Raw genomic sequence first — 22,123 nt, 5'->3', positions numbered from 1 at the left:
AGGGGTGGGGGGGCGAGTCAAATCCAAACAGTTGGCTCATCCTCTCCAGGCAGGTTGTTCTTGTTAACAGGAAACAGCTGGTTCTGGTCTGCAACAATCCAGGCCTCTGTGAGTGCTGGGAGGAGGGGCAGGGAGGCAGAGGGCAGGATTAACTCTGGTTCCTCAAAACAAACATTCTTTGTGTTTAATCTTCACTTGTTGGGCAGATAATGTTCCACAACACTGCCTCCACTGTTCTAATTGTTAAAAATGTCCCTGTGCTGGTGTAATTACTCTGCCATGTCAGCTGCTTTGTATCATTGCAATAATCTTTATTTGGTTCCAGTGGAGATTAAAACCAGACCCTATCAATCCAATGCTACTGAACTGCCTCCTCGCCTCTGGGAGTTCACGGGTTTAAAACTCATTACTTCTTGCATCAATCCTGCCAAGGCTTAGCGAGGCCTACAACTATAAATAAACCCACTGAGAGTTCACTTTCTGTTTCTTCCCCTTTAACTGCAGGACAGAATGGGACTGGGCCCTGGAGCCTTGCTCGCTCGATTCCCCCACCTCCCTTCTCCAGGGTAGCTCGTAGCCTCTACATGGCCCAGTCACAGGACTGTATACTTGGCACTGGAAGACGCTGGAGGGCCAAACCCTTGTTGTACCATGTGGAGGTACAGCTACATTTTGTTCCTGTTGTATAATCTCCTCGTATTCCGAGAAATGATTGAGGAATTTTAAAAATGATTATATAATTGAGCATTTCTGTAAATGTTATAATGCTGGTTGTTTCATTATGACATTTACTCAAGTGATGTTTCTTTCCCTCACAGGTTTCTTTTAACCCACTCGGTTTAACTTGCTGTTGTTTTTCCGTCCCTTCTGGTGCAATCCCTTCCTGCTATTGAAGTTAATGACTCAGGGGTTCCAGGGCTGCCAGCCACCCTCTGGTGTCTTGCCCACATGTATGTGCGACACTAGACATTCGAGTGTCGGCAGCCTATTCAACTATGGAAGGCATCAGAGCCAAGCCCGATGCGACCCTCACTTCACACACAGACACACACACCCAGCGGTACAGGCACACCCACCCAGCGATACAGACACACCCACCCAGCGATACAGACACACCCACAGACACCCACCCAGCGATACAGACACACCCACCCAGCGATACAGACACACCCACCCAGCGATACAGACACACTCACCCAGTGATACAGACACAACCACCCAGCGATACAGACACACCCACAGACACCCACCCAGCGATACAGGCACACCCACCCAGCGATACAGACACACCCACGGACACACCCACCCAGCGATACAGACACACCCACCCAGCGATACAGACACACCCACAGACACACCCACCCAGCGATACAGACACACCCACAGACACCCACCCAGCGATACAGACACACCCACCCAGCGATACAGACACACCCACGGACACACCCACCCAGCGATACAGACACACCCACCCAGCGATACAGACACACCCACATACACACCCACCCAGCGATACAGGCACACCCACCCAGCGATACAGACACACCCACCCAGCGATACAGACACACCCACCCAGCGATACAGACACACCCACCCAGCGATACAGACACACCCACACAGCGATACAGACACACCCACCCAGCGATACAGGCACACTCACCCAGCGATACAGACACACCCACCCAGCGATACAGACACACCCACCCAGCGATACAGACACACCCACCCAGCGATACAGGCATACCCACCCAGCGATACAGACACACCCACCCAGCGATACAGACACACCCACAGGCACACCCACCCAGCGATACAGGCACACCCACCCAGCGATACAGACACACCCACAGGCACACCCACCCAGCGATACAGGCACACCCACCCAGCGATACAGACACACCCACCCAGCGATACAGACACACCCACCCAGCGATACAGGCATACCCACCCAGCGATACAGACACACACACCCAGAGATACAGGCACACCCACCCAGCGATACAGGCACACCCACCCAGCGATACAGACACACCCACAGACACACCCACCCAGCAATACAGACACACCCACCCAGCGATACAGACACACCCACAGACACACCCACCCAGCGATACAGGCACACCCACCCAGCGATACAGACACACCCACCCAGCGATACAGACACACCCACCCAGCGATACAGGCACACCCACCCAGCGATACAGGCACACCCACCCAGCGATACAGGCACACCCACTCAGCGATACAGACACACCCACAGGCACACCCACCCAGCGATACAGGCACACCCACCCAGCGATACAGACACACCCACCCAGCGATACAGACACACCCACCCAGCGATACAGGCACACCCACCCAGCGATACAGACACACCCACCCAGCGATACAGACACACCCACAGACACACCCACCCAGCGATACAGGCACACCCACCCAGCGATACAGACACACACACCCAGCGATACAGGCACACCCACCCAGCGATACAGACACACCCACAGGCACACCCACCCAGCGATACAGGCACACCCACCCAGCGATACAGACACACCCACCCAGCGATACAGACACACCCACCCAGCGATACAGGCATACCCACCCAGCGATACAGACACACACACCCAGAGATACAGGCACACCCACCCAGCGATACAGGCACACCCACCCAGCGATACAGACACACCCACAGACACACCCACCCAGCAATACAGACACACCCACCCAGCGATACAGACACACCCACAGACACACCCACCCAGCGATACAGGCACACCCACCCAGCGATACAGACACACACACCCAGCGATACAGACACACCCACCCAGCGATACAGACACACCCACCCAGCGATACAGGCACACCCACCCAGCGATACAGGCACACCCACCCAGCGATACAGGCACACCCACTCAGCGATACAGACACACCCACAGGCACACCCACCCAGCGATACAGGCACACCCACCCAGCGATACAGACACACCCACCCAGCGATACAGGCACACCCACCCAGCGATACAGGCACACCCACCCAGCGATACAGACACACCCACCCAGCGATACAGACACACCCACCCAGCGATACAGGCACACCCACCCAGCGATACAGACACACACACCCAGCGATACAGACACACCCACCCAGCGATACAGGCACACCCACCCAGCGATACAGGCACACCCACCCAGCGATACAGGCACACCCACTCAGCGATACAGACACACCCACAGGCACACCCACCCAGCGATACAGGCACACCCACCCAGCGATACAGACACACCCACCCAGCGATACAGACACACCCACCCAGCGATACAGGCACACCCACCCAGCGATACAGACACACACACCCAGCGATACAGGCACACCCACCCAGCGATACAGGCACACCCACCCAGCGATACAGACACACCCACCCAGCGATACAGACACACCCACCCAGCGATACAGGCACACCCACCCAGCGATACAGACACACACACCCAGCGATACAGGCACACCCACCCAGCGATACAGGCACACCCACCCAGCGATACAGACACACCCACAGACACACCCACGCAGCGATACAGACACACCCACAGGCACACCCACCCAGCGATACAGGCACACCCACCCAGCGATACAGACACACCCACCCAGCGATACAGACACACCCAACCAGCGATACAGACACACCCACCCAGCGATACAGACACACACACCCAGCGATACAGGCACACCCACCCAGCGATACAGACACACACACCCAGCGATACAGGCACACCCACCCAGCGATACAGGCACACCCACCCAGCGATACAGACATACCCACAGGCACACCCACCCAGCGATACAGGCACACCCACCCAGCGATACAGACACACCCACAGGCACACCCACCCAGCGATACAGACACACCCACCCAGCGATACAGACACACCCACCCAGCGATACAGACACACCCACCCAGCGATACAGACACACACACCCAGCGATACAGACACACACACCCAGCGATACAGGCACACACACCCAGCGATACAGACACACCCACCCAGCGATACAGACACACCCACCCAGCGATACAGGCACACCCACCCAGCGATACAGGCACACCCACAGACACACACACCCAGCGATACAGGCACACCCACCCAGCGATACAGGCACACCCACCCAGCGATACAGACACACCCACAGACACACACACCCAGCGATACAGGCACACCCACCCAGCGATACAGGCACACCCACCCAGCGATACAGGCACACCCACCCAGCGATACAGGCACACCCACCCAGCGATACAGGCACACCCACCCAGCGATACAGACACACCCACAGACACACCCACCCAGCGATACAGACACACACCCAGCGATACAGGCACACCCACCCAGCGATACAGACACACCCACAGACACACACACCCAGCGATACAGGCACACCCACCCAGCGATACAGGCACACCCACCCAGCGAAACAGGCACACCCACCCAGCGATACAGACACACCCACCCAGCGATACAGACACACACCCAGCGATACAGACACACACACCCAGCGATACAGACACACCCACAGACACACCCACCTAGCGATACAGGCACACCCACCCAGCGATACAGACACACCCACCCAGCGATACAGACACACCCACCCAGCGATACAGACACACCCACCCAGCGATACAGACACACTCACCCAGCGATACAGACACACCCACCCAGCGATACAGACACACTCACCCAGTGATACAGACACACCCACCCAGCGATACAGACACACCCACCCAGCGATACAGGCACACCCACCCAGCGATACAGACACACCCACAGACACACCCACCCAGCGATACAGACACACCCACAGACACACACACCCAGCGATACAGACACACCCACAGACACACACACCCAGCGATACAGACACACCCACAGACACACACACCCAGCGATACAGGCACACCCACAGACACACCCACCTAGCGATACAGACACACCCACAGACACACCCACCCAGCGATACAGACACACCCACAGACACACACACCCAGCGATACAGACACACCCACAGACACACCCACCCAGCGATACAGGCACACCCACAGACACACCCACCCAGCGATACAGACACACACACCCAGCGATACAGACACACCCACAGACACACCCACCTAGCGATACAGACACACCCACCCAGCGATACAGACACACCCACAGACACACACACCCAGCGATACAGACACACCCACAGACACACACACCCAGCGATACAGGCACACCCACAGACACACCCACCTAGCGATACAGACACACCCACAGACACACCCACCCAGCGATACAGACACACCCACAGACACACACACCCAGCGATACAGACACACCCACAGACACACCCACCCAGCGATACAGGCACACCCACAGACACACACACCCAGCGATACAGACACACCCACCCAGCGATACAGGCACACCCACCCAGCGATACAGACACACCCACCCAGCGATACAGACACACCCACCCAGCGATACAGACACACACACCCAGCGATACAGACACACCCACAGACACACCCACCCAGCGATACAGACACATTCCAGCAGCGCTCACTGAATAGTAACCAGGACCAACTATTTTACTCTCTCCAGCCTGGGAGTGCTGAGATCAGTTGTAGCACTCACACGACTACCTGGCTGAGATAAGCTAATGCAGCACAGACTGTCGATTGAACCTGCAACCTTCCTGGATGGTTTGGTACAGCAATTGGCAAATTGTACCCAATGAGTGATCGGGGAACCCCTGCTGCTGTTTCCCAAAATACAAAGAAGAAAGAAATGCTTGCATTTATGTAGCACCTTTCATGACCTCAGGACACCCAAAGCGCTTTACAGCCAATGAATTGAAATACTTTTGAAGTGTAGTCACTGTTGTAATGTAGGAAACATGGCAGCCAATTTGTGCACAGCAAGACCCCACAAACAGAAATGTGATAATGACCAGATAATCTGTTTTTAGTGATATTGGTTGAGGGATAAATATTGGCCAGGATGCCAGGGAAAACTCCCTGCTCATCTTCAAAATAGTGCCTTGGGATCTTTTACATCCACCTGAGAGGGCAGACAGGGCCTCGGTCTAACAACTCATCAGAAAATATAAGGGGGCTGATTTGACGAATGCACATTACCGGCAGCAAACTTGCCCACTGAACACACATATGGGGAGCTCGTGGGTGCACTGCCCGTGATTTTCCACCCGTCGATGGTCATTTTGCCTGTGATTTCCTGATAGGTGCAGCCAGCGGGACTGGCAACCGTGGGAACAGCAAATTCTAAATTAGCCAATGGCCACATTGAGATGCCCGTTAAATGAACTGGAGCTGGGTTATTCCCGCCAAATCACTGACTGAACACCCAAGGAAGGAGAGAAACATCCAATCTGGTGAAATCGAGCCGCACCCAGCGGGAACATCCCACCTTCTAGCCATGGCCTGTGCGGAGCTAGCCGATACTGAGACAGCATTCAGAGGATGTCACAGCCTCACTGCCCCTGAGTTAAAGAGGGGGAAAACAAACAGCTCTTGATTGCAGACCACTGAGCCCCTGCTGGAAGTGTGCATGTATGGATGACAGCTGAGAATAGGTTCAGATGTAGTTGTGGTGCCCCGTGTTGTCAAATAGCCTCCTGACACTCTTGATCAAGACTCAAGCATGAAAAATGTCCATTTTTTACGTAGAATTACGTGAAATGTACAGCACAGAAACAGGACATTCGGCTCAACGGGTCCATGCCGGTGTTTATGCTCCACACGAGCCTCCTCCCACCCTCTTCATCTAACCCCATTAACATATCCTTTTATTCCTTTCTTCCTCATGCGTTTATCTAGCTTCCCCTTAAATGCACCCATGCTAGTCGCCTCAACTATTCCTTGTGGTAGCGAGTTCCACATTCTAACCACTCTCTGGATAAAGAAGTTTCCCCTGAATTTATTAGTGACTATTTTATATCTATGGCCCCTAGTTCTGGTCTCCCCGGCAAGTGGAAACATCTTCACTACGTCAACCCTACCAAACCCTTTCAGAATCATTAAGTCCTCTATCAGGTCACCCCTCAGTCTACTCTTTTCTAGAAAAAAAGAGCCCCAGCCTGTTCAATCTTTCCTGATAGGTATAACCTCTTAGTTCGGGTATCATCCGAGGAAATCTTTCTTGCACGTTCTCCAGTCCTCTATATATTCTTTTTATAATATGGAGACCGGAATTGTTCACGGTACTCAAGTGTGGTCCAACCAAGGTTCTGTACAAGTCTAATGTCCTTTAGGGAAGGAAACCTGCCGTCCCTACCCGGTCTGGCCTATATGTGACTCCAGGCCCACAGCAATATGGTTGATTCTTAATCACCCTCTGAAATGGCCTAGCAAGCCACTCAGTTGTACAGTCTCGCTAAAAAAAGTCATAATAAGAATAAAACCAGACAGACTACCCGGCACCGGACCACTAGGCACCGGACACGACAAAGGCAAACCCAGCCCAGTCGACCCTGCAAAGTCGTCCTCACTAGCATCTGGGGACTTGTGCCAAAATTGGGAGAGCTGTCCCACAGACTAGTCATAGCCATATTCATAGAATCATACCTTTCAGCCAACGTCCCAGACTCTTCCATCACCATCCCTGGGTATGTCCTGTCCCACCGGCAGGACAGACCAACCAGAGGTGGCGGTACAGTGATATACAGTCAGGAGGGAGTGGCCCTGGGAGTCCTCAACATTGACTCCGGACCCCATGAAATCTCATGGCATCGGTCAAACATGGGCAAGGAAACCTCCTGCTGATTACCACCTACTGCCCTCCCTCAGCTGATGAATCAGTCCTCCTCCATGTTGAGCACCACTTGGAGGAAGCACTGAGGGTAGCAAGGGCACAGAATGTACTCTGCGTGGGGGACTTCAATATCCATCACCAAGAATGGCTTGGTAGCACCACTACTGACCGAGCTGGCTGAGTCCTGAAGGACATGGCTGCCAGACTGGGCCTGCGGCAGATGGTGAGTGAACCAACACAAGGGAAAAACCTACTTGACTTCGTCCTCACCAATCTACCTGTCGCAGATGCATCTGTCCATGACAGTATTAGTAGGAGTGACCACTGCACAGTCCTCGTGGAGACGAAGTCCCGTCTTCGCACTGACGACACCATCCAACGTGTTGTGTGGCACTATCACTGTGCTAAATGGGATAGCTTCAGAACAGATCTAGCAGCTCAAAACTGGGCATCCATGAGGTGCTGTGGGCCATCAGCAGCAGCAGAATTGTATTCCAGCACAATCTGTAACCTCATGACCCGGCATATTCCTCACTCTACCATGACCAACAAGCCAGGGGATCAACCCTGGCTCAATGAGGAGTGTAGAAGAGCATGCCAGGAGCAGCACCAGGCGTACCTAAAAATGAGGTGCCAACCTGGTGAAACTACAATTCAGGACTACATGCATGCTAAACAGCGGAAGCAAATCTGCTATAGACGGAGCTAAGCAATTCCACAACCAGCGGATTAGATCAAAGCTCTGCAGTCCTGCCACATCCAGTCGTGAATGGTGGTGGACAATTAAACAACGAACGGGAGGAGAAGGCTCTGTAAACATCCCCATCCTCAATGATGGCGGAGTCCAGCACGTGAGTGCAAAAGACAAGGTTGAAGCGTTTGCAACCATCTTCAGCTAGAAGTGCCGAGTGGATGATCCATCTCGGCCTCCTCCCGATATCCCCTCACCATCACAGAAGCCAGTCTTCAGCCAATTCGATTCACTCCACGTGACATCAAGAAACGGCTCTGTGCACTGGATATAGCAAAGGCTATGGGCTGCGACAACATCCCAACTGTAGTGCTAAAGACTTGTGCTCCAGAACTAGCCGTGCCTCTAGCCAAACTGTTTCAGTACAGCTACAACACTGGCATCTACCCGACAATGTGGAAAATTGCCCAGGTATGTCCTGTCCACAAAAAGCAGGACAAATCCAATCTGGACAATTACTGCCCCATCAGTCTACTCTCAATCATCAGCAAAGTGATGGAAGGTGTCGTCGACAGTGCTATCAAGTGGCACTTACTCACTAATAACCTGCTTACGGATGCTCAGTTTGGGTTCCGCCAGGACCACTCGGCTCCAGACCTCATTGCAGCCTTGGTCCAAAAATGGACAAAAGAGCAGAATTGCAGAAGTGAGGTGAGAATGACTGCCCTTGACAGCAGCATTTGACTGAGTGTGGCACCAAGGAGCCCTCGTAAAATTGAAGTCAATGGGAATCAGAGGGAAAACTCTCCAGTGGCTGGAGTCATACCCAGCACAAAGGAAGATGGTAGTGGTTGTTGGAGGCCAATCATCTCAGCCCCAGAACATTGCTACAGGAGTTCCTCAGGGCAGTGTCCTAGGCCCAACCATTCTCAGCTGCTTCATCAATGACCTTCCCTCCATCATGGGGATGTTCGCTGATGATTGCACAGTGTTCAGTTCCATTTGCAACCCCTCGGATATTGAAGCAGCGTGTGCCCGCATGCAGCAAGACATGGACAATATCCAGGCTTGGGCTGATAAGTGGCAAGTAACATTCGCCCCAGACAAGTGCCAAGCAATAGCCATCTCCAACAAGAGAGAATCTAACTACCTCCCCTTGACATTCAATGGCATTACCATCACCGAATCCCCCACCATCAAAATCCTGGGGGTCACCATTGACCAGAAAATTAACTGGACCAGTCACATAAATACTGTGGCTACAAGAGCAGGTCAGAGGCTGGGTATTCTGCGGCGAGTGACTCACCTCCTGACTCCCCAAAGCCTTTCCACCGTCAACAAGGCACAAGTCCGGAGTGTGATGGAATACTCTCCACTTGCCTGGATGAGTGCAGCTCCAACAACACTCAAGAAGCTCGACACCATCCAGGACAAAGCAGCCCACTTGATTGGCACCCCATCCACCACCCTAAACATTCATTCCCTTCACCATCGGCGCACTGTGGCTGCAGTGTGTACCATCCACAGGATGCACTGCAGCAACTCGCCAAGGCTTCTTCGACAGCACCTCCCAAACCCGTGACCTCTATAACCTAGAAGGACAAGGGCAGCAGGCGCATGCGAACAACACCACCCTTCAATAACTAGGCACTTTAATAAGGTTGGAAAAAATAAAAGGATAAGAAAAGGAACAACAGAGATTCCAATCACAGAGAGAGTTAAGGGATTGAACAACCTGCAAACTGCTTAATAGAAAACAGTTGGATGATATAAACTATGTGTGGTTAACCATGTGCATAAATCTCTACTACAAGGCCCACAGTGCATGAAACTGCTAATTATGAAAAGAGCAAACAGAGAAGAAAAGATAAATCAAAAAGATTTATGATTGGGTGACACCAGTTTAGGTAGATTGGGGAAAATGAGGGAGCTGAGGAGTTCTTCGCTTCTGGGAAAGATGGAGTTGGAGTAGGACAATGCAATAAGTCTTGATTTCAACAGAGTGAAGATGCAAGGAGGAGGAAGAGTGCGTATGATGGGGTATTTGGAGCTTAAGAAGAAAGCTAAGAGGAGCACTGGGCACAGTAGGTTGACCAAAATAGAAAGAAAAAAGAAAGCTTGTGACAACGCGAGAGAGAGAGAAGGGAGGGGTTGGAGGCAAGGGAAGGATTAGCCATTAGACAATCTATTTCCTGTACCCCGTCCAGGAATCCGAGAGAGGTACTCAAAGAACTTCGCAAGATACGGGAACTGATTCAAAGAGACTTGGCCTTCACAGAGAGTTAAAAGTCATTGAATATGGCACAAAAGGTGACAGCGAGGCTCTTGGAGACGGCTTTAGCGATGGAGGGGATATGACCATCTTGCTGCTCAGATTGCCTATGAACATGATTTTCAGACCACAGCCACATTCCATGGCCTGAATGGCACATGGTGGCCATTTTAGATCTGAGCCTTAATAGTGTTTTTTTATCCCCCTTCACCAATATCCTCCCTTCATTTCCTCCCCTGACAGCATTGACTCGTTGCCTGATGTACAGCTTCACAGGCACTTGATGCCCTCAGGTACTTCAGCCAAACAGTTAAACTTTTGTTTATTCGTTCATTGTATGTGGGTGTCGCTGGCAAGGCCAGAATTTATTGCCCATCCCTAATTGCCCTTCAGAAGGTGGTGGTGAGCCGCCTTCTTGAACCGCTGCAGTCCGTGTGGTGAAGGTTCTCCCACAGTGCTGTTAGGAAAGGAGTTCCAGGATTTCGACCCAGCGACGATGAAGGAAAGGCGATATATTTCCAAGTCGGGATGGTGTGTGACTTGGAGGGGAACGTGCAGGTGGTGTTGTTCCATGTACCTGCTGCTCTTGTCCTTCTAGGTGGTAGAGGTCGCGGGTTTGGGAGGTGCTGTCGAAGAAGCCTTGGCGAGTTGCTGCAGTGCATCCTGTGGATGGTACACACTGCAGCCACTGTGCGCTGGTGGTGAAGGGAGTGAACGTTTAGGGTGGTGGATGGGGTTGCCAATCAAGCGGGCTGCTTTGTCCTGGATGGTGTCAAGCTTCTTGAGTGTTGTTGGAGCTGCACTCATCCAGGCAAGTGGAGAGTATTCCACACACTCCTGACTTGTGCCTTGTAGATGGTGGAAAGGCTTTGGGGAGTCAGGAGATGAGTCAGTCGCCGCAGAATACCCAGCCTCTGACCTGCTCTTGTAGCCACAGTATTTATATGGCTGGTCCAGTTAAGTTTCTGGTCAATGGTGACCCCCAGGATGTTGATGGTGGGGGATTCGGCGATGGTAATGCCGTTGAATGTCAAGGGGAGGTGGTTAGACTCTCTCTTGTTGGAGATGGTCATTGCCTGGCACTTTTCTGGCGCGAATGTTACTTGCCACTTATGAGCCCAAGCCTGGATGTTGTCCAGGTCTTGCTGCATGTGGCACGGACTGCTTCATTATTTGAGGGGTTGCGAATGGAACTGAACACTGTGCAATCATCAGCGAACATCCCCATTTCTGACCTTATGATGGAGGGAAGGTCATTGGTGAAGCAGCTGAAGATGGTTGGGCTTGGACACTGCAGGTTAAAGCTAGGACAAGGCAAATTTAAGGCTGATGTTGGGAAGCACTTGAAGTGCCGTAACCTATAGGGTTACAGACCAAGTGTTGGAAAGTGGGATTAAGCTGGATAGATAGCTCTTTTTCAGCCGGCACGGACACGGTGGGCCAAATGGCCTCCTTCTGTCCCATAACTTTCTATGATTCTATGATTCTTCACACAAAGAACACAAAACTCAACATATAGAATGGACGTCTATGTACGGTAGAGGAGCAAAAAGTCTGGGATTATTTAAGAAACAATTGAATGCTGTGATGGAGGGACTGCAAGGTAATTCTGGACGGATCAGCTGAGATAGGTCGAGTGGTCTTTCTTGTCTGAAATCAGGAAGTACATCTTCACACAAAACAGTAGTGGAAATCTGGAACTCTCCATCCGCCCCAAAAGGTTGTGGATGCTGGGACAATTTGAACTTTCAAGATGAGATTGATAGATTTTTGTTAGGTACGGGCATCAAGGGATATGGAGCAAAGGCAGGTAAATGGAGTTGAGGTACAGATCAGCCATGATCTAATTGAATGGCGGAGCAGGCTCGAGGGATTGAGCTGCCTACTCCTATTCCTATGTAATGATTTGTGATCCTATGACCTTGGGTCCTGCTGTGTATTTAAAGCATTTTCTGTTTTTGTTTCAGATTTCCATCATTAGCATTTTTTTTTCTCTTTAACCTTGTTAAAAAAAATACTAACTTATCCTCTGTTTATTAACACATTTCCACTTATATGATACAGTACAAAAATATCCCTGTCAAAATCTATCGCAGAGCCTCGTCTCCATCTCACATGTCCCCTTATCTTGTTTTTTTTGGCTCTATCCCCTGCTTCCCACGCTCCAAGCCTGAGTGCCTCATTCCTAAATAGCTGTATTCAAATTCAATGTGTACTTAATCATAGTTATTTTTCTAAACTGTAAAATCAGATGAAATGCAGGACATGCTTTCTGATTGTGTGTTGATGAGAAATTGAGGTTTTTTTCCCCCCTTCTGTTATGTATTTTGCCCAATCGATGGATGCACTGGGAGGGGGGATGGGGAACACAGCAAACACCATTGGGCTGGAACCTGAGTGAGGCTTCAGAGAAAGTGAAGAGAATTTAATTTTGTACAGTGGTTTCAGTGTTTGAAAGGGAATATCCGTTTATTATCTGCTTTGGCTTCTTTTCAAGAATATCTATTATGAGAAAGAATATTTTTTACAGTCTGGCTGGTGATAGTCTCAGGGTGTAGCGGAGAGTATAATGCTTTGGATATTGAGAGTCCTCCACAACAACAAAAAAAAAGCTTTAATATTAGAAGATAACTAATGGGCCATCTGGGAGCTCTTTAAAGTTGACTGCGCACCAGATTGCAGTTATACTGCAGGCGGTGTGAAACTCTAGTGTTGTGAGACTGGCTCCTGGAGACGGTCTCACACTGAGAGCTCACTGCATCAAAAAAGGAATAATATTAGGACAGAGCTTAAATTTCTTGTTTCTGCGCTGTGTGTGTGAATATGTGTTTGTGTGTGTATGCGTGTGTGTTCTGTGTGTGCATATATGTGCGCGTGTGCATATATGTGCATGTGTGTGCATGTGTGTGTATGCATTATGTCTGTATGTGTTCTGTGTGTGTTCCATGTGTGTGCATGTGTGTGTGTTCTGTGTGTGTGTGGGAAAGTAGACAGTCTGCCATCTGCAACAGTAATTGAGGCATCAACTGCTTGAGTGGACTAGGAAAATTGCCCAATTAAAAGAGACACCCATGGCCAGAACGGTGGAGCGCAGAACTCTTGCATCATCGATCAAACTTTGAAAAAGGCGGAGAGGATGTTTTTCTGCATTGGCCGTGTGTGTGCTGGTGAATCATCCAGAGTGGGCACCAGAGGCATCTGGCTGGCATCTTCGATTCCAAGGCATGTGCCTGTTTAAGAGATAAAGTGGCCGCTCACAGGCTGGAATCTAGAATTTGAGCTCAAAATGGATTTTAAATGTAGGTGTGAGAGGAGGGCAAGAAGTGGCAGGCAGCAATGAAATGAGAGAACCCCCAACGTGGAAGCATGAAATAGAGTTTGTGAACAAGTGATGGAGCGGCACAGCACCATTCTACCATCTCCTCCATTTGCTGGCTGGTGAAGTGGGCATGCTCCTGAGGTGGGTGGGAAGTGGGTTGTTGTTTGGAACTGCAAGAACAGGAGGTGGCAGCCAGGCTTGGTGACCTGTACAGTGCATGGGCTGCACTCTCAGGAACCCTGTCACCTGGTAAAAACTCAGTGCTCTGTCCAGCCCACGCTTCTTTACCTCGGGGAAACCGATGAATGCGTCACCCCTTTGCAAACAAGGCCACTTATTGATCCATCTGTGGACAGCAGGCTGACTGATTTGTCACATCTCGGAAGGTCCAAGGGCTTCAAAATTTAATGCAGTAGAGAGAAGTGTCAACCTTGGGGTGCAAATTGTCCGTGACTCAACCTCCAGGAGATGGCATTGCTATATGACAGCCTCCTTCGTGAAGGTGAGATGCTGCACAGGTTTCCTCTGAGGTGCCCAGGACAGACTGTCTGGGCCCGTACGTACGGGTCCTGGGTAAGGACGACTGCATATATAACACATGAGGCTATAGTCGCACCTGCCTGAATATCCCCTTGTGAACTGCTTTAACTAAGTGAAATAGTAGCAAGAAACAAGACTGTTGGAAGAAAGGGAGTTGAAAATAAAAGTCTTGCAACGCAAAAATATTGGGCCTGAACAGCAACAAAAAAGTAACGTACCAATGCAAAAAGTAGGTAAAGTAATATACTTTCCAATCACCCATCTTTAAGAAGCCAACTCCCATAGGCCAGACCTTCCATGGTTGCATCCATTTCATACAGGTGAATTGAGCTCTTGGGGGAAGAGGCAGTGCAGAAGCCAGTAAGTGTGGGACTCATCTGCAAAGAGGTATGAAGGATTCGCGTTGAGAAGCCATCTTTTCTTCACCATGAAATGCAATGTACTCAGCTCTGCAAAATTTCCCCTTAGATGCGAACAACTTCAAGTGTAGCTATTAATATGCTGCATTAGGCTGATCATTTTTAGCTGTTTTTCTGCTCAATAATTTAGGTTGCTCAACACCATGGAGCTGGCTGGTTGATTCTAGATCCAGGTCCATACATTGAGCTTTCTTTAGGCTGGGACTGGTACTCTGTGATATCACTGGTCCCTTTAATAACCTGAGCTCAAAACAGTCCAATATAAAAGAATTGTATCGAGGGCTGAGCAGGCTGTTCTGCTGCGAGACCTTTCCGATCTGACTTAAAACAAAACTGAAAGGTAAACGAGACAAAAAGTGAAGCTGGCAAGAAGCCAACAAGATGGTCCCACAAAGCCCAACCAGTGCTAATGACTTTGGGCCACTGAAATACACACAGCTTAGAGGGATACTTCAACTTCGCTCGCTCAAGTTACGGACTGACACAATGGCCCCTTGCTGTTCCAGTCGGACTGCAAATTACTCTTAATGACCTTGGCAGTTGTGCTTGGCTCCACCGTTGGACCAAGGAACATTTCGACTATATTCAGCCCCCTGGCACCCGCTGATCCCTAATTAAAATTCCCAGGTCATTAATTCACTTCCTTTATTATCCCTGTTGGAAAACTTGAGCATGGCAGGCACAGTAAATATAACTCTTATTTGCATTGTTTAATTGAGAGGTTTTCAAAATGAGCAGCACCATTAACCCTTCTACCTTTAGCTCTGCATCCAGGCTGCATTTGAGGCCTCCTTGTTACTGTTGTGCGGCAGCGTGGAGTGTGTAATAATTAAGTTTCATACAAATCACACATTGTAGTTTGATTCTCTCCCCTCTTTCCTCTTGCTTGGTGGTGCTTTTTCCTCATGCTGTATAACTACAGAAGCACCAACAATCTAACTTTACTGAGTAAGAGCTTGACATTGCCAAATACCACTGGCCTTACCAGTGCTATGCTTCTCGATATCCAACCCCAACCCCAAAAATCAAATTTTTCATAATCATCCTCCACACTGAATGAGTTAAAATATCGCCTGAGGGAGTCCAGTGTGAGGCACTGAGCCATGCAGATCATGAAGGTCCCAAGGTTAATCCCCAATCTGTGTTGAGTTCAGCAGGTTGATGATAAGGGTGCTACAATTACTCCTTGTAATTTGTAAATTGTAAAGGTTGTGGGTTCAAATCCCACTCCCAAGATTTGAGCACAAAATCTGAGCTGACACTCCAGTGCAGTACCAGAGGTACACTGCCGGAGGTGCCGTCTTTCAGATGAGATGTTAAACCAAGGCTCCATCTGCACTCTCAGGTGGATGTAAAAGATCCCCAAGCACTATTTTGAGGAAGAGCAGGGGAGTTTTACCCAGCGTCCTGACCAATATCTATCTCTCAACTAAAATCACGAAAACCGATTATTGGGTTATTAGCACATTTCTGTTTGTGGGATCATGCTGTGCATAAATTGGCTGCACCTTTCCTACTTTACAACAGGAACTATCTGTCAACAGTACTTCATTGGCTGTGAAGCGCTTTGGATGTCCTGAGGTCATGAAAGGCGCCACGTAAATGCAAGTCTTTCGTTCTTTCAGTATTTACAGGGAATCACCAGGGTTCCTGATCCAGAATGCTGTCCAGTGACCCATGCTGGAAAACACTTTCATGGACGGCGGGTGAGAACAGCCTTGAGCTTGGCCACGATGCACTAAAGGATTAAATAGCCTCCCGGCACTCACTGTCTCGGTTCACATATGAGAAATGCTGTTTCGACAAGGTACTGGAGGGCAGCCAGCATTTGGGGCAGTATCCCGATAGTATTCAGCACCTTCTGGGTGGAAAGTTTATATATATATATAAAAAAGGAAAATGACTCCAGAAAAGATGGGCTCCCAATTCATTTTGGTTTTGAGGGTCAGTATCCAGCAATGTTGAAAAAACAAACCTTTTGAATTCCCACAGCCATATATGGCCATTTAATCTTTATTTCCAGTCACCATGGCAAACAGGAATAAGTTCAAATGCACCCACTGGCATTTAGTACACTGTTATTGCACACTGAGGGGAAGAGAAGATGGGAGGGGTGAGATGGGGGTCGGAAAATGCCTGGCAGAGACACAGAGACCGCGGATATGAAACACTTTCTCGGACACCCGCCAAAAGTGTGGCAGTGAGTGAGTGAATGCTACCTCCTTGAATCTAACCAGAGCAGCCAAAGAAAGTTACATACTCCCTTGACCCTTCCTTGCAATCTCTTTATACATGTGGCACTCCTTCATTCGTTACCCTCATGGTGCTAGAGGAGCCAGAGGTGAAGGTGGGAATCTGACAGTGAGGAGCAGAGGCTCCTCAGAAGTCAGCCCCCGGGTCTCATGATCTCAGAGGTCCTGCTCTAAAAAGATCGATACAGGATGGGCATCACACTCACATGGAAGCATTGAGGATCACCTCAGAGGACTGAGACAGATGAAAGAGGTCATGGTGAAGACCAATACCATCTTCAATGCTGCTGTGCAAGAAGGATTCGACATACACCGTTTGGGTGGTTGCAAACATCTGCATCCATCCCCTCTGATGGAGCGACGTCAATGACTGCTTTAAAAAAAAAGGAAAAACTTGCATTTATGCAGCACCTATCACAACCTCAGAATGTCCCAAAGCACTTCACAACCAACAAAGTACTATTTTAGGGATAAATATTGGCCAGGACACCAGGGAGAACTCCCTTGCTTTTCTTTGAAATAGTGCTGCGATCTTTTACATCCACCTGAAAGAGCAGATGGGGCCTTGGTTTAACATCTCATCTGAACAATGGTACCTCCAGTCAGTGCAGCACTCCTTCAGTTTGGCACTGAAGTATCAGCCTGGAATTTGTGCTCAAAGTCTCTAGAGTGGGAACTTGAACCCACAACCTTCTGACTCAGAGGAGAGAGTGCTGCTCACTGAGCCACAGCTAATATGTCTTTGACAAGTAGCCTACAGGCCTCGGGGGACCAGAATCCAGCTTCTGCTGCCATCCTTTCCCCTGATGACAGCTTATGCGACCTTTCTAGCCACCCTGCTCCGATACCTGCTCATGTAGGTACCAGGAGACAGGACTAGGCTGCCCATGTGTAGTGGTGACACAGTCTCCGAAAGAGTCCTCCAGGATGCAGAAGCCCTGAGATGAGGGCCATTTTGGTCCCAAGAGGCTCATGCCACCACAGCATTGTCAAGCATCACTGGCAACCCTGGACCTCAGGCATCACTTCCAAGCAGCACCAGGGTCGGTTCAAGAACAGCGCAAAGAGGCACCAGGGGTAGGCAGGGTGGTAATAAGAACCACTTACTGTAAATATATAAGTGCACAGTAAAGCCACTTTGTGATATGAAGTCCAGTTTTCTGTGTTTGAGAGGGTGTTTGCAGGTCAGTTTGCAACAAGAGACAGAGTTCCTTCTATGCCTCCTTATTGGTCCTTAAGCAGACCTCTTCTGAGATATAATTGAGGGAGCAGTGTGGACTGTAGATTCTGGTGGAAGGGGACCTCCTAGTCAGTCTTGTCCATTGATGTAGCCTTTTCCTGTGTGCCCCTCTCATTTCCTCTTCCTCCAGCTCCTGTTCTGCTTCCATTATATTGATAATTTCTTTACACCGACAACGTGCTCTCAGGAGTATGGTTGATAGATCAGTGGAGCTCCTCTCCTATCAAAACTGCCTAGCTCCATGGAAAGAATCGGACCCTTTCACGTTACCCCAGGAATTTTAGAGGTGTTTTCCCCTTTAAGGTGAATCCCAGTGGGATTAAGCTTGCTTTGCCCCACGATTCCACTGACCTATTTTCAAATAATATCCCTTCATATTATACACGTTTACTGTTACGTGTTTCTATATGCACTGCCCTACATTTAACATCTTATCTGCCACATCCCAGCCCATTTACATAAGCTGGTCCAAGTCTCTCTGAAGATAATCAAACTCCTTTTTACTCATTTTCCGTCCACAGAACTTTGGGTCATCAGCAAATGTAATATTACCACCAGACATCGTGTTCCATATCATTGACAAATATTCTGATAGGCAGAGGTTTCAGAACAGATCCCTGCTGAACACCACTGGCTATCTGTTTCCAGGCAGAGGATTTTCCATTTATCACTATTCTCTGTCTTCTGTTGTTGAGCCAATTCTAAATCCGTCTGGACAATTTGTCATCTATTCCTTAAGCTTCCTTACTAAACTGACATGAGGAATTTTTGGCAAATGTCTTTTGAAAATCCAAGTAAACTGTATCTACTGGATTACCGTCATCCACCAGCTTAGTTACTCCCTCAAAGAATTCCAGTGAAAGATGAAAACAAATCATGTTAAAACAGAGGGTTTCAAACCTGTATTTGTCATCAGGTTACTGTATTTTATCTGTATTTGTTGACCTGCTAACATTTTATTTCTGTTGCTGTACAATATATAAAACAATGGCAGTTTTTGTTTGGGTAACCAATACTATTTTGTACAGGGATTTAGGAGTATGTCAATATTTTCAGGTGATCCCTCAAATGTGTCAATATTTGCAGGGGGTGACCAGGTGTGTGTCAGTATTTACAGGGGATCACCAGGAGTGTGTCAGTATTTACAGGGGATCACCAGGAGTGTGTCAGTATTCGCAGGGGGTGACCAGGAGTGTGTCAGTATTTGCAGGGGGTCACCAGGAGTAAATCAGTATTTACAGGGGGTGACCAGGAGTGTGTCAGTATTTGCAGGGGGTCACCAGGAGTGTGTTAGTATTTACAGGGGATCACTAGGAGTGTGTCAATATTTACAGGGGGTGCCAAGGATTGTGTAAGTATTTCTGTGTCAATTATTCCAATGGTCTCCTGGCCGGCCTCCCACCTTGCACCCTCCGTAAACTTGAGCTCATTCAAGACTCTGCTGCCCGTATCCTAACTCGCACCAAGTCCCGTTCACCCATCATCCCTGTGCTCGCTGACCTACATTGGCTCCCGGTCCGGCAAAGCCTCGATTTTAAAATTCTCATCCTTATTTTCAAATTCCTCCATGGCCTCACCCATCTCTATCTCTGTAACCTCACCAGCCCTACAACCCTCCAAGATCTCAGCATTCCTCCAATTCTGGCCTCTCGTGCATCCCCAATTTCCATCATTCCATCATTGGTGGCCATGTCTTCAGCTGCCAAGGCCCTAAGCTCAGGAATTCCCTCCCTAAACCTCTCTGCCTCTCTACCTCTCTCTCCTCCTTTAAGACGCTCCTTAAAACCTACATCTTTGGCCAAGCTTTTGGTCACCTGTCCTAATATCTCCTCATTTGGCTCGGTGTCAAATTTTGTTTGATAACACTCCTGTGAAGCGCCTTGGGGCGTTTTACTGCATTAAAGGCACTATATAAATGCAAGTTGTTGTTGTAGGGGAGAACACCCATCCCCCCCCTCACCCAGTTCGCAGGTGCAGAGGTCCAAGTTCTCCAACAGGAGGTTAGGGAGAGGAGGGAGGTGGTCTTCAGCACTGACAGTGGAGGGTACCAAGGAGAGGCCCTCAGGGAGGGGGAGGGAGCTGATGCACTGCCACTCAATGCAGGAAGACGTTTAATCATCTAGTCAGGTCAGACAAGGCATAGCTCGTAAGAACGCACTGTACTATGCAGGTTTGGCACTGGCCTTCTGTCCACATTCTTTTAAAGTACTTGAATGGTTTACTTTCAATGTCCAGGAAGTAGAACAGTGTCCTTTAAGGCATAGCCTCCACCTGACTGTGTTTCCTCACTCAACACCTTATGTGACCCCAAAAACAGCTTGTAATGTAATGCTTGCCATGTGCACAGCCATTATAGGCTGTGTGCAGACGCTCAAGGTTTACTCCACGCCATGGGTACTGAGAGTTATTTGGCCTGTTCGTCTTTATCCAGGACATGGCAGCCCATACCAGAAGGGAGAGATCAGCCGCAGGTGACAGACCCCCGAATCCGAGACCTTTGCCTCCACAAGAGGAGGAAGCAATGCACATCCAGAGGATGAAGGTCACTGATGGTGTTGGAGATGGGCAAATAGGAGGGAATGCGCCTGCTGAGGTCTCGTCATGGCATTTCACTTCTCTTTCTAGTATACCTCACATTAATTGTCAGTGAACCACATCATGAAACCCTCATGTCACTCTACTGAGGAAACCATTCTAATCTCTCTTCCTTTTTCCTGCTCTATATGTATCCAAGAAGCAGGTGCTTCAGCATCTGGGAGATGATTGGCCTCCAACAACCACTACCTTTGTGCCAGGTATGACTCTGGCCACTGGAGAGTTTTCCCCCTGATTCCCACTGACTTCAATTTTACTAGGGCTCCTTGGTGCCACACTCGGTCAAATGCTGCCTTGATGTCAAGGGCAGTCACTCTGACCCCACCTCTGGAATTCAGCTCTTTTGTCCATGTTTGGACCATGGCTGTAATGAGGTCTGGAGCCGGGTGGTCCTGGCGGAACCCAAACTGAGCATCAGTGAGCAGGTTATTGGTGAGTAAGTGCCGCTTGACAGCACCGTCAACGACACCTTTCATCACTTTGCTGATGATTGAGAGTAGACTGATGGGGCGGTAATCGGCCGGAGTGGATTTGTCCTGCTTTTTGTGGACAGGACATACTTGAACAATTTTCCACATTGTCGGGTAGATGCCAATGTGGTAGATGCCAGTGTTGTAGCTGTACTGGAACAGTTTGGCTAATTCTGGATCACAAGTCTTCAGCACTACAGCCAGGATGCTGTCGAGGCCCATAGCCTTTGCTGTATCCAGTGCACTCAGCCGTTTCTTGATATCACATGGAGTGAATCAAATTAGCTGAAGACTGGCTTCTGTGATGGTGCGGATATCGGGAGGAGGCCGAGATGAATCATCTATTTGGCACTTCTGGCTGAAGATGGTTGCAAACCCTTCAGCCTTGTCTTTTGCACTCACGTGCTGGACTCTGCCATCATTGAGCATGGGGATGTTTACAGAGCCTCCTCCTCCTGTTAGTTGTTTAATTGTCCACCACCATTCACGACTGGATGTGGCAGGGCTGCAGAATCCATT

General features: G+C 49.5%; 1 protein-coding gene across 1 annotated transcript in view; it reads right to left on the bottom strand.

Moving 5' to 3' along the window:
* Nucleotides 1-22,123, bottom strand: part of crocc2 (ciliary rootlet coiled-coil, rootletin family member 2) — a 274,117-nt gene that overhangs the window by 206,777 nt on the left and 45,217 nt on the right. The window lies entirely within an intron of this gene.

This window comes from Heptranchias perlo, chromosome 13 (genome assembly GCF_035084215.1).
Source record: "Heptranchias perlo isolate sHepPer1 chromosome 13, sHepPer1.hap1, whole genome shotgun sequence".
Classification (NCBI taxonomy): Eukaryota; Metazoa; Chordata; class Chondrichthyes; order Hexanchiformes; family Hexanchidae; genus Heptranchias; species Heptranchias perlo.
Note: the sequence above shows the minus strand (reverse complement) of the source record. Positions and strands in the feature narration are given on the sequence as shown.